General features: G+C 36.6%; 1 protein-coding gene across 5 annotated transcripts in view; it reads left to right on the top strand.

Annotated features, from left to right (window-relative positions):
- Fbxo34 (F-box protein 34) overlaps positions 1-17,250 on the top strand; it is a 77,538-nt gene that overhangs the window by 47,928 nt on the left and 12,360 nt on the right. The window contains exon 1 of one of the 5 annotated variants that reach the window (XM_077109152.1): positions 3,779-3,830. The exons of 3 other annotated variants lie outside the window; for them this stretch is intronic. The gene's annotated coding sequence lies outside the window, so the exon portion shown is untranslated. Of the gene's footprint in view, positions 1-3,778; positions 3,831-12,654; positions 12,733-17,250 lie in introns of those variants that run through there. One more of the 5 variants, XM_076850464.2, reaches the window with a different exon arrangement.

The following is a 17,250-nucleotide window of genomic DNA, read 5'->3' as shown; positions in this document are numbered from 1 at the left end:
ATAGAATTCTTGATAAAAGTGAGTAATTAAATAACATTAACTATTTAAGTGGTTTCAAAATAAGCCTAACAAATCTTGTATTGGTTTGCAGATCATATAGATTTAGACAGAAATAGGTTTTACTTATTCTAGAATAGTTTTCATTCCTTAAGAAAGAAAGAGACGTCTATGGATGGGATAGTTTTCATTCCTAAAGAAACAAGTAACCATCCACAGATATTGAACCAAATGACCTATTTATTTTTGTTTTGTTTTTATGAATGTGAGGGACAAAGAAAACACATAAAACAGGTCAGTTTTAATAATACCTACTCATTGTCCTAGAATTGTTTAGCAATTCCAGTTATCCATCAGTAACTGGGCCTGGTAACCTGGTAGTTTCATCTACTCCGAAGTAGGCATTTATTACTCTTTTATTTAGTATGTCTTGTGATTCTCTCATGGGATTTGATGTGATTGGGTTGGTTAGACCCTCATTACCTTTAATTTCACAGTATTATAGTCTACTAAATTCTGCTTTCTTGTTTTCTGATGGTTACCTATAAGCTTACTGAAGAAAGGTCATAGAATATGAGGCAGTAGCTTAAGTTAAAACAAAACAAAACAAAAAAATGCCTGCCATCCCTCAGAAAGGTGGGTGTGAGTATAGGTCCTATAGGCAATTAAGAAATTCCTGGATTCTTCTTTTGAGAAATGCTGTTGCTGCTGAAGATTGAACCCAGGGGCTAGCACATTCTAGCTGTGCACTTGACCACTGAGCTTTACCCCTAGCCCTTTCTCCCCACCCATGCCTCCGTACATAGACATGAGTGTGTGTGTGTGTGTGTGTGTGTGTGTGTGTGTGTGTGTATACACACACAGACATTTTTAGGTTTTTGTGTGTGTATGGTTCAAGACAGTGATAGTTGTTATAAAAGGAATAAATATCTGATCAAGTTCCTTTTGACACTGGACATGTAAATTAAGGTAGATGTCTAGTTGAACCTTCTGGTTCAAAGTTGTGAAGATGGTAATATTTTTTTATTTTGTTTTACTGTGAATTAAACCAGAGACCTTGCCCATGATATTCAAATGTTCTACCACTGAGTTATATCCCCAGCACCTTTTTTTTCTATTTTGAGGTAGGGTCTTGATAAGTTGCCCAGGTTGGCATTGAACTTACAAACCTCTTGCCTCAGCCTCCTAAGTAGCTGGGATTATAGGATGGTTTCAAAGTGCCCAGCTTCAAGATAATATTTCTAAAATTTTAGTGTACAGAAATAGGCAATTGCTTAATGTTATTTATATACAAAATGGGCTTCTATTGTTCCTTTATTCAGCCCCCCATTCTTGCTTTACCATCTTTTGTGCTGAAGAGGTATAGTATGTATGTCTTTCCGTCTGTCTCCCTGGTTTATGTGATGAGATCTAGGGACAGACTCTATATGGGCTACTGGCTGATTTGTTTTAAGTCCTTTGTAATTTCTGGTGATTGCCTTGTAAGCACAGGCTTCTCTTTATCAAGGGTTGGGCCAAGAGTATAGGGCTAGGTTTCTTCTATATGAGATATGCATCAGGACCATCTATAGCTGTCTGAAAATTATTTCAAGTCTACAGCTGTTAAATCACCTTAAAATGTATGTTTAACAAGTCACTTTCAGTGAAAAAAAATTGGTCTTGCCTGTGATTATCATAGGTTCTATGATTGCCAGGCTTGTCATTTTCTTCCTGAGATGCTGAACTGTACTTGCCTTGACATTGGTCGTAGGAAATATATGAAATAGGAAATATGTGAATAAGGAGGGGCCTTGATGGCATGTTTGTGGAGAATTTTGCCTGCTTAATCCTCAATCTCAACAAGCTTTTTTTTTAGCCCTGGATTATAATATGGTCAGCTCCAGAGTGGTAGAATAACCAGGAGTTGCTTCCATCCCTGGCACTTTTTTGAAATGCCCTAAATGAAATGGAAGGGTGAATTTCTGGCCAAACTTTCAGCTTGTTCTCATAATGTTGTTTTTTTTTTTTAAATAAATTTTTAAAGTGAGAAAATTTAGCTTTTAATGCATAGTCATAGTCCTTGTTGAAACTTATATAAAAACTGGGGTACTGTTCAGATAACAGATGGCTTTGAAAAATGAGAACTTGTCAACTGTAAAAAGAAACCAATGTGGATTAAATCATAATTAAAAATATCTCTGATTCACTACACTATTTTTTTCTTTTGGGTTAACTAATAATGTTATGTTTCGTTTTTTTGACAAAACCAAACAATAAAAAGTAGAGAAAATGATCAAGGGTTGCTTTGGAATTTTTTCATTTAGAGATTTTTAGATCACAGTCTTTCTGAAGCCAAAGAATCTGAAAAATAATAAAGTCTTGTTAGGAAAAAGGCTCTTTACTTTCTTTTCAGTGAGTGTCAAAAAAAAGGGGGGGGTCATAATTATCAGGAATATACCTGGTCATCTTATAAATGGCAGGTGCTTGACACATGCACTCTCCTACCTCCTCCTCCCCCTCCCCACCCCCTGCCAAAAGAGAAATAGCTTGGCTCCCTTGCATAGCTGCTCAAAATAGGAACATATGACTTTAAAAAAAATTTCTTGAGACAAGTTGCAGCATTTCTAAATGGTTCCCAGTGTGTGGCTCAGTGCCAGGGCCTAGCAGGTGTTCATCATTTTTAGTGTAGAAAATGAATCAATAGCTATTTCTAGAATACCTATTTTATATCCATTCTCTGTAAAGCTGTGGAGGGATCTGAGGGATCTTTCAGTCTCCCACAGCTGCATGCAGTTTTGCCTCTCAGATTTTGTTCTCATCTAAAGTTATTTATTTAATTGTAAAATTAACATGTTTATGGTCCAGAAGTTCAAATGATGTTGAAATAAATGCATATATTTATATATATTCAAATATATGTGTATATATATCCTTACCTTGCCTCTCCAAATATCCAGCTTTGCTAATAATAGCACATCTTTCTGTGCATTCATAAACAACCTATGTTCTTTTTAGTTTTGTTTGGTTTATACCAATAGTATTATGCTAAAATATTTTGTTCTTCTATTACTATTGGTGCGGATGAACTATTTAATAAGGATATTAATCCTTTTGTGTATTGCAAATATTGTTTCCCATTCTTTCACTTTTCTTTTAAATTTATGGTGTCTTTTTTTCCAAATAGAAGTTTAGAGTTTGTGTTTAGTCAGGACAGTATTTTGTGTCTATTGTTTAAGGAAGGGGTTCTCACTGAGATATAAAAGCATTCTCCCATACTTTTTTTTTTAAGTACTGGGAATGGAATCCAGAGGTGCTGTACCACTGAGCCATATCCCCAGTCCTTTTTGAGACAGGGTCCGAACTGGGATCTTCTTGCCTTGGCCTCCTGAGCCTATGGGATTGCAGGCATGCACCATCATGCCTATGCCTGTCCCATAGTTGACAGCATTAGATTTTATGTTTTACTCATTCTTACACTTAAAATGTTTATTATTCATGCATATACTTTTTTACTTAGATACCCAGTTTTTCCAACTTATTCAAATATCCTCCTTTTCCCACTTATATTGTATGTCTCTTTAATCATTTGGGTTATAGAACTACTTATTTCTGCACTCCTGCCATACAGTCGATTGATTACTATAGGGTTGGTTGGTTTGTTCTGGTACCGGGGATTGAACACAGGGGTGCTTAACCACTGAGCCACATGTCCAGCCCTTTTTATTTTGTATTTTAAGACAGGATCTCAATTATGGCCTCGATAGATTGTTTGCCCTGGCTTCGAACTTTTGTCCGCCTCCCAAGTTGCTGGAATTATAAATACGCACCACTGTGCCCAGCCTATAGCTTTTAAGGTATGTTTTGGAATTTGGTCTTCCTGCCACAAATCGTAATACTTCTGTTTATTTTTTAAAATGCAAACATAAATCACATACTATGCAATTCATCATTTTAATTTTTTTTTTTTTTTACTTTTAATGTTTGTTATTGGGGATTGAACCTAGGGGTACTTAACCACTAAGCCACATTCCACAGCCCCTTTTTTTTTTTTTTTTTTTTTGAGAGAGGGTCTTGCTGAATGGCTGAGGCTGATTTTGAACTTGGGATCCTCCTACCTCAGCCGCCTCAGTTGCTCAAGAGTACAGGTGTGTGTAACTGCGCCCAACTAATATTCAGCCTTTTAAAGAGTACAGTTCATTGATGTTTAGTGAATTCACAAAATTTTGCAACCATCACCACTGTCTAATTCTAGAATGTGTTCATCCCTGCCCCCCACCCCAGGAAAAAAACAAAACAAACAAACAAACAAACAAAAAAACACCAAAACTCAGAAAACCACTCCAAAATTAGTAGTCAATTATTCTCCATCCTATGAATGGTTGCCCCTACTCTCTATCTATAGATTTGCCTCTTAACATTCATACAAATGGAATTATACAATATATGAACTTTTGTATATGGTTTCTTTCACTTTATGTGATGTTTTTAAGGTTTATCCATGTCACAATGTGTATCCGTTTTTTATTCCTTCTGTGGTGGGGGAGAATATTGGGGATTGAACTCAGGGATTCTCAACCACTGAGCCACATCCCCAGCCCTAGCGCTATTTTGTATTTTATTGAGAGACAGGGTCTCATTGAGTTGCTTTTCGTCTTGCTTTTGCTGAGTCTGGGTTTGAACTCACGATGCCTCAGCTTCCCAAGCCACTGGGATTACAGTTGTGCGCCACCAGCTCTTTTGTTTTGAGTGGGGGTCTGACTATGTTACCCTGACTGGTCCTCAATTTCTGGATTAAAATAACCTTTCTATGTATCTCAGCCTGCCAAATAGCTGGGAGTAAAGACTTCATTCCTTCTTATGGCTGAATAATTTCCATTTTATGGATATACCAGTTTGTTTATTCATTTATCTATTGATGGAAGTTTTAAATTGTTCCCACCTTTTGACTATTTTGAACAGTGCTGATATAAATTTTAGTGTAATAAGTATTTGAGTTCTTTTGTATATATACCTAGGAGTGAAATTGCCAAGTCATGTGGTAAATACTTTTTTAAATGTTAATCTTTTATCTTGTAAATTTTATTGAAGTGTTACTAGTAGACGAAATAATAGTCAATTAGATTTAACATGTAGTTTGGAAGTAATGACAGATCTATCTCTTTTACTAATTTTTAAAAATTGGCAATGTGATTTTTGGCACCTTTGTTTTATTTCTGGCTCTGTATGAGAATTTGAAGATCTTTTGCCATTTCTGTAAATTTCTGGTAGATTTCTCTTTATTAAATGAAGTAAGTTTCCTTCTTTCCCTAGTTTGCTAAGAATTTTTATCAGGAATATGTGCTTACTATGGTTTGAATGTGTCCTCTGAAATTCATGTGTTGGAAATTGACTCTCCTGTGTAACACTTTAAGACTTGAAGAGGGCTGGCCTTGGTGTGGTGCTTACCTATAATCCTAGCAACTCAGGAGGTTGAGGCAGGAGGATCCCGAGTTTGTTTGAGGCCAGCCTGGAGAACTTCCTGAAACCTTATTTCAAAAAATAAAAAAGAAACTGGGGATATATCTCCATGGTAAGGTGCCCTGGGTTCAATCCCCAGTATTTCACATACATACAAAAAGATGAGGCCCCACAGCTCTGCCGTTAAGTGATTTAATACCATTATTACAAAAGTAAGTTTTTAGACACACACACACACACACACACACACACACACACACACACACACAAAGTTGAGGAATACCAGAGACTGGGTGACTTATGAATAACACAAATTTCTTTTCCACAGTTCTGGAGACTGATAGGTCCTAGATCGAGGTGCCAGCAGATATGGATAAAGGCTGTTTCCTGGTGCTTAGAGGGCTATCTTCTCAGGGGGAAAAGGAAGCTCTCTGGGCATTTTTAATAAGGGCAGGAGTCTATTAATGCTGGAGCCATCTAATCACACCCCAGAGGTCATGTATCCAAATACTATCACATTGGGGATTAGGTTTCACCATAAGAATTAAGGGGTGGGGCACAATTATTTACTGTACAGCAGAGGTGAATATTATCTCTGAGAATTTAAATAAATATGGCTTCTTGTGTTTAAACTGTTACATTTTAGCAGCATCTGTCCAGCACACTACTTTGTTGGTTCCTAGTTACTTCAGTGGATTTTACTTCTCAGCCAGATTATTGCACAGGAACTTTTTGGATTTCCTAATGTGTTTTGTATATTTGTTACCAATCTGAAAACCCCCATTTGCTTTGGAAAATCTAAAATGCTGAGTTCTGTGATGGAGTAGAACTGTACATGTTAGTTCAATGTACTTCTTCTTTTTTTTTTTTTTTTTGGTCTTCTTGGTTCCCTTCATTTTTTCCTATATACTAACGATTTAAAATCCTGTTATTCAGAGCTAAGAAGCATACTTCTTTATATGTTTATAAATACACTATAAATACACTCCATAATTGGTTCTGCTGCCCCTCCTACCTTATTCCTGATAAAAACAAAGCTATAGAATGCTTTGAATTTTCAGTGAAATGGCAAATTATTTCTGTTCATAGGATGTTCATTGCTATGGTAACAAGGAAGTGGGGCAGGATCCTGGTTCATTGGCTTTAGAAGGTTCTAAATTCAAAAACCTTTTTATAAGATGACACCATAGCCCGTTTAAAGTGTATGTAAACATACTAGCTTACAGAAATCATTGCTAAGATATATTGTAGAAGAAGCAAAATGCACTGAGTTGGGGTTCTGTCACATTTCAGAGACTCCAAAACAAATCCAGATGGGGTTTACATTTGCTTAAGGATAATCAAGTAGCTTGTTATTAAGACTCATTACTCTCCACCACCCCTCCCTCCCTCCCCAGCTGATACTGAAGACAAGTGACAGAGAAGATCTAGGGAACTAGAGAATTATGATAGAAGTAAAAAGTGATTTTTAGCCTTAGTACAAATTGCCTAAGTGGTGGGTCACAGGTTATATACTATTTGTTCTAAGTATGTTGTAAATAGATTTGGAAGTGCCTTTTTTGTTTATTTGTTTGTTTTTGTACTGGGGATTGAACTTGGGGGCACTCAACCACTGAACCACATTCCCAGCCCTATTTTTTTTTTTTTTTTTTAATTTTAGAGATAGTCTTGTCGAGTTGCTCAGTGCCTCAATTTTGCTGAGGCTGCCTTTGAACTCTTGATCCTCTTGACTCAGCCTCCTGAGCCACTGGAATTAAAGGTGTGTGCCACCGTGCCAGGCTGAAAGTGTGTTTTTCATTTATTTTTTATATTTTTGTCTATTGGTACTGGGGATTGAACCCCAGGCACTTTACCATTGAGCTATTATATCCCTAGCCTTTTTTTTTTTTTTTTAAAGACATGATCTTACTGAGTCTGGTATGGAAACTGTGATTCTCCTGCCTCAGCTTCCTGAGTCACTGGGATTACAGGCATATGCCACCGTGCCTGGCTTTACTGGATATATTTGAACTGTCCAGGAAAACATTATGGCAGGGTGTGTGCTTGACATTTGTGTTTTTAAAAAGATGTTTGGAATGTATGCATGTGTGTATTTTGTACATTTCTTGGGCTGGGTTCAGCTGTGTACCGTTTGTTTTGTTCTCCTTGTGTTCCTCACAGATCATAATAAGTAACTGGGCAAGGTGGCACATACCTGTAATCCCAGTGACTTGGGAGGCTGAGGTGGGAGGATTGCAAATTTGAGACCAGCCTGAACAATTTAGTGAGATCCTGTTTCAAAATAAAAAGGGCTAAGCCAGTGCAGTGGTGCACACCTATTATCCCAGTGACTTTACCAAGGCAGGAGGATCACAAGTTTAAGGCCAGCCTTAGCAACTTAGTGAGACACTAAGCAACTAAGTAAGACCCTGTCTAAAAAAAAAAAAAAGACTGGGGATGTTGCTTCATGATAAAGCTCCTTTCGGTTTAGTCCCAAGTACCTAAATAAATAAATAGGGTTGAGGCGGGGATAAGGTAAGCTCAGTGATAGAGCACCCCTACTCTATCCCTACTACAAAACAAAACAAAACAAACAAAAAAAAAACATTATAAAAAGCAAACAGAATTAGCATTTTCCTCAAATGATTCCCTAATATATTGCTCAGTCCTATTAGAACTGGTTATATAGTTAATTAGAAGCTCTTGCAACTTGCATTCCTCCTGTCTCAGCCTTCCAGGTTGCTGGGATTACTGGCTGTGTTCAAATTTAGTTTTATTGTTGTAAACTTGGGCAATCCTCTACAATAATCACTTACTGCTAAAAAGTGTAACCTAAATATATTCTGATTTTTGAACCTGAATTATTAGGTATTTTCTTTCTATATTGTTTCACCCTCCCATTTAAGTTTTTTTTTTTTTTTTTTTTTTTTTGGGTGAGACTGCATAAATATTCTTCTTAATTTTCTTTCAAATTTGAGTCCTTCAATAATGATTTGGGTGTATATCAGGATCAGCTTAGTTTCAGGTCCAAAAGACTTTGACTTCTTTGTCATTTTGTCCCAATTATTTTGCTATCATCCAGTTTCTGGATTTATCATATATAAGTAGGCACTTATATTTTTTTAATGAGTTTTATTTATCTTTCAAAGTTCTTATTTTATGAACTGGTTGATTGTAAAATAGCTTTCCTGAAGTCTTGTACTTAAATTTATCATTTGTGAGTGGTGTAACATATACCTTCTCTTCTGAGCTTTTAAATACTGTGTACTTCATTAGTTTGTCTCTCAATTAGAATGTAAATTTGATGAGGATGGAGATTTTTTACTTGTTTATTTCTGTATCCCCAGTCTCTGAAAAAGTGCTTGGTATATAGGTAGACACCCAATAAATATTGAATGAATGAAAGATTCACTTGATGATTTAGCTCCTAAAACTGTAGGATATGAATAAGAGAAAGTATTTACTGGGAAATTTAGATTAGAGACTGAAAATTGTTTTATATTTTTGATGTGAAATGGAAGAAAATTCAGCAAGGATAAGGGTTGGACTTAAACCCCTAATCTCTTAAATTCTAGTATGTACATTCAATTTGAGCACCACTACTGTAGTGCATATCTGGAGGAGGCTAAGCCTGGAAATTGTTACCTTCTTTGTGGTTTTTTATTAAATCTCTGTGGTATAAATATATTAATAGCTTTTCCTATGCTGTTCTTAACCTCTTCTGAAGAATTTGTTATCTAGAGTACTATTTTGCAAATTTGAATAACATGAACTCTGCAATGTAAATATAATTTTCCAGTTTTGCTGTCACATTATTTAATTATGTGTATAAGTATAAAGAACAAATATGTATATGTAACATACATATAATGCTTAAATATTATTTTGATATTAATTTGACTAATATTGGTTTGAAAACTAAATTGATAATGTAATATCAGTACTAACACCTACTCTGTATATTTTTTGTCATTTTAAAAAGATACTCTAGTAACTCACCCTTTTCTGTGTTTGAACTGATATTGAAACCTTTCTTTGATTGTTTTTGGCTTTCATTAAATCAGGATTTCTAGCATACTAAAGTTCATCTGATTATTTTCCTAATGTATTTAGGAACTAAGAATATCCTATTTGATTGTCCTTAAGCGATTAATACTTTATATACATTCTATTCTAATAGAAATAGTAAATGTTGCTTGGTGTGGTGGCATATGCCTGTAATGCAAGCTTCGTGGGAGACTGAGGCAAGAGGATTCCAAGTTCCAGGCTAGCCTTAGCAACTTAGACAAGGTCTCAATTTAAAGAAATAAAAAGGACTGAGGATGTAGCTCAGTGGTAGAGTGCCCCTGGGATCAACCCTCATTAACAACAACAACAAAAAAGAGCCAGGTGTGGGGTTGCACACCTATAACCCAGCAGTGGGAGGCTGAGGCAGGAGGATCGCAAGTTAAAAGTCAGCTTCAGCAAAAGCGAGACACTAAGCAACTCAGTGAGACCCTGGCTCTAAGTAAAATTACAAAATAGGGCTGGAGATATGGCTCAGTGGTGAGTGCCCCTGTGTTCAATCCTCAGTACTCCCTGAAATGTTACATAAAACAGAATGAACTGACTTTATTTTTGGTACTGGGGATTTAATCCAGGGGTGCTTTATCACTAAACCACATCCCCAGCTCTTTTTGTTATTTTAATTTCAAGACGTGGTCTCCCTGAGTTGCTTAGGGCCTCACTAAGTTCCTCAGTCTAGCTTGAAACTTGGGATTCTCCTATCTTAACCCTCCAAGCCATTGGGTTATGAACTGACTTTTAAAGGGTCTACTTGAGTAGGAACCTTCAGGTAGGCTATCACCTCTCTCTAAGATCCCAGGTAATGCTATCCCAGGCTAGCTTTTATTTTGCTTCCCAGGAATGTTTAATTGCTTGTTAATCATTGTAGAAGGCTTTTTGATTAAAAATGCTCTTTACCAATAGTCTTTTACTTTGTTTTCTAAAACTGGGGGAGGAGTAGTCTTATATCATTTGTGATGGGACTGAATGTTCCTGAAGTAAGACATATTGCTGAATGTTTTCATAGTAAGAACTTGGTGTGCCTCATTATTTCATATTTTTAATGTAAAATGTGTTATGTTTTGAATTTTTAGTGTATCAGAAAATGCTGACCTTTGATGTAATAGCAACATGTGTGGATACTGTCATCTTGAGCAAGTTTCATTTTCTGAACTTTTATCTCCTCTTCTGCATAATGGTTGCAGATTGTGGAGTACAAAAATGTTGAAAGGTTAAGGTCCATTTGTAGTGACCTCAGGACCACTAGCGGATAGAGATTGGGAAGAAGGAGGGATGAGCTGGTACAGTGTCCCCAGATGCAAATGATTTAGGAACAGAAAAGAGAGCCACATGAGATATTTGTGAAAATACTTCATAGGTTTGAAACATGCCTTACAGGTCAGGTACCATTGCACTTATGGAAGAGGTGTATGTGTGTATGCTTGTGCTTTCTCATTTCTTATGTGGGCTGTGATTAACTACAAGGCAATCTTGCTTAGGCAGTAGGAACCTGCTTTGAAGTAAAGAGAAGGTTAGATCCATGAGTCACAAATTTCAGCAGTTTGTGAATCATGATTACAGATATTTATTTACATTAATAGTCCTTTTCTGTAAGATTGGCAATAGGAAAGAGGAATAGGCTTATTACAGAAATTTGGGGTGAGGAAAGTGTTATAATTTCTGACTTTACTTTTACTTTATTTCTACCCTTGTTGCCTTTGATGTTTGATATGTTTTAAGTTTGCCATCTCCGATTCCAGCACTGAAATTTAATTAGGCTTCTCCTTTGTGGTTTGATTTGTTAGTAATTGATGTACTAAAGATTCTGGGTGTGAACTATGTATACTTTATAATTAGTTTGGAACTAAGGAAGTTTAGATGTCCTGTTGAAGTAATTAATAAAATATGTGGTCTTAAAATATATATGCATAAAAGTGTTTCACAGAAATAACCAAAACATATGACATAGTTAACTGATTTTTTAAAGCATGAATGTTAAAGAGAAGTATTTTTAAGCTTCTTGATATCATCTTCCTTTCTGGTTTGAGTGTGTGGAGTCTGTTGGTCAGAAATTTTATTAATGCCAATGCTGTCTTTTTTTTTTAATATGTAAATATGACCCTCGATAGCTGTGTTTAATATAGTAAAGTATAGGACACTTTACAGTGTTGGGGCTTTTTACACTTTTTTGTGTTGGGGCTTAATGTCTGTGTATTTTAGTATTTAAAGGATATCCTTTGGAGCTTTAAAAATGAGAGGGAGGTAACCTAACTCACAGCTGAATGCTTTTGCAGGTCCAGGTTGTTCTGTCCTGGAGATTATTAGCAACATGAACTTTGTGTTTTAACTATAGTTAAACTGATAGTATTAAGTTAAACAACTTGATTGTGGAAATGTTTGTTTTCACAGGCTGGTGAGTAGGATTTTCTTTAAAATCTGATATTGTAAAGGAATGTTTAGGTAACTGTAGTGCTGGGGTCAAGTGGGGGAGCTTCTACTCAAGCCCTACTGCTTTTTGCTTTGTAGAAAAGTCACCAAGATTGGTGACTCTGGGGTCTGTACACTACCATCCTGTGTTTCTCCATTTTGTCTACTTCCCATCTCTGAGAAAACAGTACTAGATCAGGAAATAATGGGTAGAGTTGCTTCATTGCCTCAGTGTCCTGGACTGATCAACTATTAGTTTCTTATAATGTTCTACTTAAAGAGATTCTTGCTGACTGGCTGTTTGAAGTTCTTAGGTTTGGCATGGATTCATGCTAATGAATGTTTGTCGTGTACGGGGCACTGAGCTGCATGCTCTGTTAAGGATACTGAAAAGAATAATATTGTCCTGACTGTATCCTGACTGTGAAGTCAAGGTCAGATCTCTAGGATAAGTGTCCTAGGGGACGCACAAGGGAATTCAGTGGAGGCATATAATAGCCATTCATCAATACTGATGGGCTAGAGGTACGGTAATGGATGAGACCTGGGCAAGGAAGGACACAGTTAGATGAGTAGTTTTAGAAGTTCCACTAGGTAAAGAGTGGAATTAATAGGGGAGAGTAGAAATGTCAAATGGGTAGAATCAGGCCATCTTGAATATATGAACTAAGAAACTAAGGCTGGAGGCTCTTATTTGGAAGCCCTGAGATTTCTTTAGAACCTTGTTAAAATTGTTTGTGTGTACTTTGTTTTTTCTTTTCCTTGCAGAAAACTTGGACCTTCTGTCAGATTCCAAAAAGGGTCTGTCATCCCCAAAAGATTGACAACTGTTGTTACCAACCTTTGGTGGTAAGACTTCATAAATAAGGAAGTCTTGTGATAGAGCAGATTTTTCCTTATGGGAGGTAGGGTGTGATTTGGGGAATAGGATTTAATGAAATGGTTTCCCACAGGGAGGCTGCTTGCTTTGTCAAACTGGGTTTCCTACCCAACAACTTAAGTTGATCCATTGCAGCAGATTGAGGGACAGGGTAGGGTAGGTATTTTCAATCAGAGGAGGTCCTTAGTAGCATTATTTCCCTCCAGTTAGCTTTGTAAGACCAGATTGCTGACAAAGCTGGAGCCTAGAATGCTGTTGTCCCCTCTCCTCCACCCCACCCCTCAGGTACTCTACCTCTGAGCTATATCTCCCATTCTTTTTATGTTTTATTTTATGACAAGGTCTTGCTAAGTTGCCCAAATGAGATCCTTCCTCCTCAGCTTCCAAAGTCTCTGGGATTACAATTGTGTGCCACCTTGCCTGGCTACTAGAATACTATTGAAGAGTATACAGATTGCGGTGTTTACTTTTCATTGAAACATGCCTCAGGTGAAAGGTGTTCTGTGTTTCATCCTGTGTAGGATCCATAAGAAGATCATATAGTCCCAGCAGCTCAGGAGCCTGGGGCAGAAAGATCTTGAGTTCAAAGCTAGCTTCAGCAAAAGCGAGGCACTAAGCAACTCAGTGAGACCCTGTCGCTGAATAAAATACAAAATAGGACTGGGGATGTGGCTCAGGATGTGCCCCTGAGTTCAGTCCTCAGTAGACCCCTCACCCCCCAAAAAATATCACCAGACAGAGGCAGTTTGAGAGGCAGAAGCATGATGATTGCAAGTTCAAAGCCAACCTCAGCAACTTAGCAAGGTTCTAAGCAACTTTTGTCTCAAAATAAAAAGGGCTGGAAATGTTTAAAACAAAACAACCAGATAGGAACCCTGTCTTTAAGGAGTTGATGGAATTCGGTGCTTTCTTTTGACTATTTGGATTTATGTGTATGTTCAGTTATTTTTGACCATTTCCAGGGCCAAAGAGAAAGATTTCTATTAAAATGAACTTGAAATGGCTTTGGTCTGTTACATTTCCTTTTAGAGAATAGAGAAACCTCTGGGACTAGAGGGTTTAGAAAATATAACCATAAGTATACTGTACTGTCATTAGGAACTTCTGTACAGCTAATTATCTATTAGGTAACTTATTTGACTTTTTTTTTTTTTTTTTTTTTTCTCGTGTTACTGAAGATTGAACCCAGGGTAAAACCCATTGTTTTACTAGTGAGCTAAATCCCCAGTCCTTCTTATTTGAGACAGGGTCATGCTAAGTTGGTTAGGGCCTTCCTAAATTGCTAAGGCTGGCCTGCAACTTGTGATCCTTCTGCCTCAGCCGTGCCCAGTTCATTTGACTTTTGTGTCTGTTAATTTTTTTGGAGGAGTGGGGGGATTGAACCCAGGGCCTCACGCATACTAGGCAAGCACTTTACCACTGAGCTACATCCCCAGCCCTGTTAATTATTACATATATGGGTATGTATATAGTCATACATAACACACAGATATGGCTTTTTTTCAAGTAGTGTAAAGGAGACCGGAACCAGGTGCAGTGGTGCACGCCTGTAATTTCAGTTACTCCAGAGGCTGAGGCAAGGGGATTGTAAATTCAAGGTTAGCCTGTGCAGCTTAGCAAGATTGTATCTCAAAATAAAATATAAGAAGGATTGAGGATATAGCTTGGTGGTAAAAAGTCCCTTGGTTCATTCACCAGTATTGAAGAAGAAAAAATGGCTGGGAGTATAGCTCTGTGATAGTGCCCTTGCCTGTATGCCTGGTCCCGAATGGTGGAGCGGGCAGGGGCGGAATGGGAAATACATTGTGTGTGAGTGTGTGTGTGTGTGTGTGTGTGTGTGTGTAACATATTTGAAGCCATTCTAAAAATGACCTAGCACTTAGAAATCTAAGATGGATCATGCCTTGTAAAATCATTTAAAAATATTCATACATTTTAGTTGGTCATTTCCACATATATAAAATGAGAATGATAATATATTTAATAAGGAAAACTGAGGACAGTTTTTTTTTAAATAAAGATGTCCTGAAGATGAAATTAACACACACACACACACACACACACACACACACATAAATAATGAAGCTCTTTAGAATAGTGTATAACTACATGATAAGTGTTTAATGCATAAATCATTGCTAATACTTTAGTAATATATCACTTCCTTCTCTCCTTGGATGAATGTGGGAGGTGATTATTGTTATGAAAAAATGTTTATATATATATATATATATATATATATATATATATATATAATCTTAAAGTTGTGAAAGTTAAGTGCACTTGAACAAGGTAGATTCAGTACTAACTAGACTGCTTATTTAGGGTATAGAATGAAGGTTTCAAAGTCACGCATTTAAGAAATTGGTTGGTTTTTAATCACTGTTGTCTTTCAGGTTTTTTTAAAATTATTTAACTTCTTGTGTGTTAGTCTCTCTTTTTATCTTTATTTAGTTGCTTTATGATTTATTTCCTGTTTGTTTTTCAGTAACTGGTGTGGTGTAGGGCAAGAATTTACGTTGGTGTCCTTTGTCTGAACCAGGAAGGACTGCATCAGACAGCCTGTGGGGAGGGATTTAGGTTGAGCTCTTAGAGAGTTGCCCAATGGAGGGAACCAGTTTCCTCACCTTAAATCAGTGGATATGCAGCTCTTCACCCTGTATGTGCATAATGAATCTTTCAAGACTCATTCTTTCAGTGTTTTCTAGTTGCTTCTATGTATTTATTTCTCCTGTTTACAAACTAGTAATTATGGAAAAATTTAGCTCTATACAGAAATAGTAGAATGATAAACTCCCACTTAGCCATCAAGCTTCAGCAACCTGTTTCATAGGCAGTTTAGTTTGATCTACACTAATTGTTTCTTCTCTCCTGTATTATTTTGAAGGAAATTCCACATATTATATCATATACTCTGAAAATATTTTAGTATGTATCTCTAAGAGATGAGGATTTTAAAATGCATACACAAACACATCATGTCTGTCTGACTCAGGATCCACAAATGCTATGTTTGGTTGATTTGTCTTTCTCATCATGAGATACATCCCTATCCCTCTTTATGTTTCATTTTTGAGACAGGGTCTCTCTAAATTGTCCAGGCTGGCTTCAAACTTGTCATTTTCCTGCCTCAGCCTCCTGAGTCCCTGAGATTACAGGTGTGTGCCACCATGCCCAGTGTGCTTTTTCTTTCCTTCCTTCCCTCACTCCCTCCCTCTTGTTGGAATTTGTCTCACCTGGCTGGGCTTGAATTTAGGAACTTCCTGCCTAAACCACTTGAGTAGATAGGAGTACAGGCATGGGACACTGTGTATGGCTTCTAGCCCATTTGTGTTTAATCAAAACCTTAAATAAAATTTTTATTTAAGACAGTTGATGACTTTAACTGTATTTTCATTTGAATTACTATTCTCTATGGCATTGATAGCAATGATTAAAACGCAGTATATGATTTAGTGTTGAGATTTTCTGTATATTATATTGAGTAATTAGTTACTGCCAAACAACTTCAGGTCCTTATTATAGTTCATTGATAAGGAAGTTGTCTTACTGTTCTTACTGGGGGTTATTTCCCATTTAGGAATAATCAAGTTTGCACTCAAACTATTTGGATGACATGTAATAGCTGTTTTTAAATTTTACATGCTTGTGTAAATTTTTAAAATGAACTCATTAATTTTTGAAAAACTTATTTCTAGTCTTCATTTGGAATTTGGAACAATAAGAGTCTAAAAATGTCTCTACTAAAATATTATTACAGTACTTTTGGTATTACTTATTAAAGACCTGATTTCTAAATTGAGCAATTTTTTGGGGGGTGAGGGTGAGGTGAAAGGGAGCCTTGACAATAATGTGGCTTTGTTTGGTGTTACAGTAAAGTCCCACTTCAAAATTGCTGCATTTTACATTTGACTATTATCCATCAGTGTCTGAGATCCACTTGATATCTTCTAGAATGTTTCATGTAGTTTTCTATTGTTTACAATAGGAACTTTTGTTTCTTGAAAGAATGTTTAAACCTTTCATAAGTATTTTATTTAAAGCAAATAGCTAAAAGATGATGGATTAGAAACTAATGTAAGGCCTAGAGGTTGACTTGCTCAATGAGGCATATAAGAATATCTGCAGTGAGATTAGGGGAGATTTTTGTCAGTTAACTTTTTTTTCCCTCATGCATTTTTAATGCCTTTCTTCTTTCTTCAGATTTAGATTAGAGTGCTTCAGTACTCTCTAGGTAAGCAGGCTTCTCTCTCAAATTTTTTTTTTTTTTTTTTTTGGTACTGGGGATTGAACCCAAGAGCACTTTACTACTGAGCTACATTTTCCAGCCCTTTTTGTCTTTGATTTTGAGATAGAATCTTGCCAAAGATGTCCTTGAATCTGCGATCATCCTACCTCAGTCTCTCGAGTTGCTCAGACTATAGGCATGCACCATTCCGCCTGGCTCTCTTAATTCTTTTAGATATATATACAGTGAATAAGCCCTG

The sequence above is a fragment of the Callospermophilus lateralis genome, chromosome 3, assembly GCF_048772815.1.
Source record: "Callospermophilus lateralis isolate mCalLat2 chromosome 3, mCalLat2.hap1, whole genome shotgun sequence".
NCBI classification, from domain to species: domain Eukaryota; kingdom Metazoa; phylum Chordata; class Mammalia; order Rodentia; family Sciuridae; genus Callospermophilus; species Callospermophilus lateralis.
This window is presented reverse-complemented; position numbering and strand designations above follow the sequence as displayed.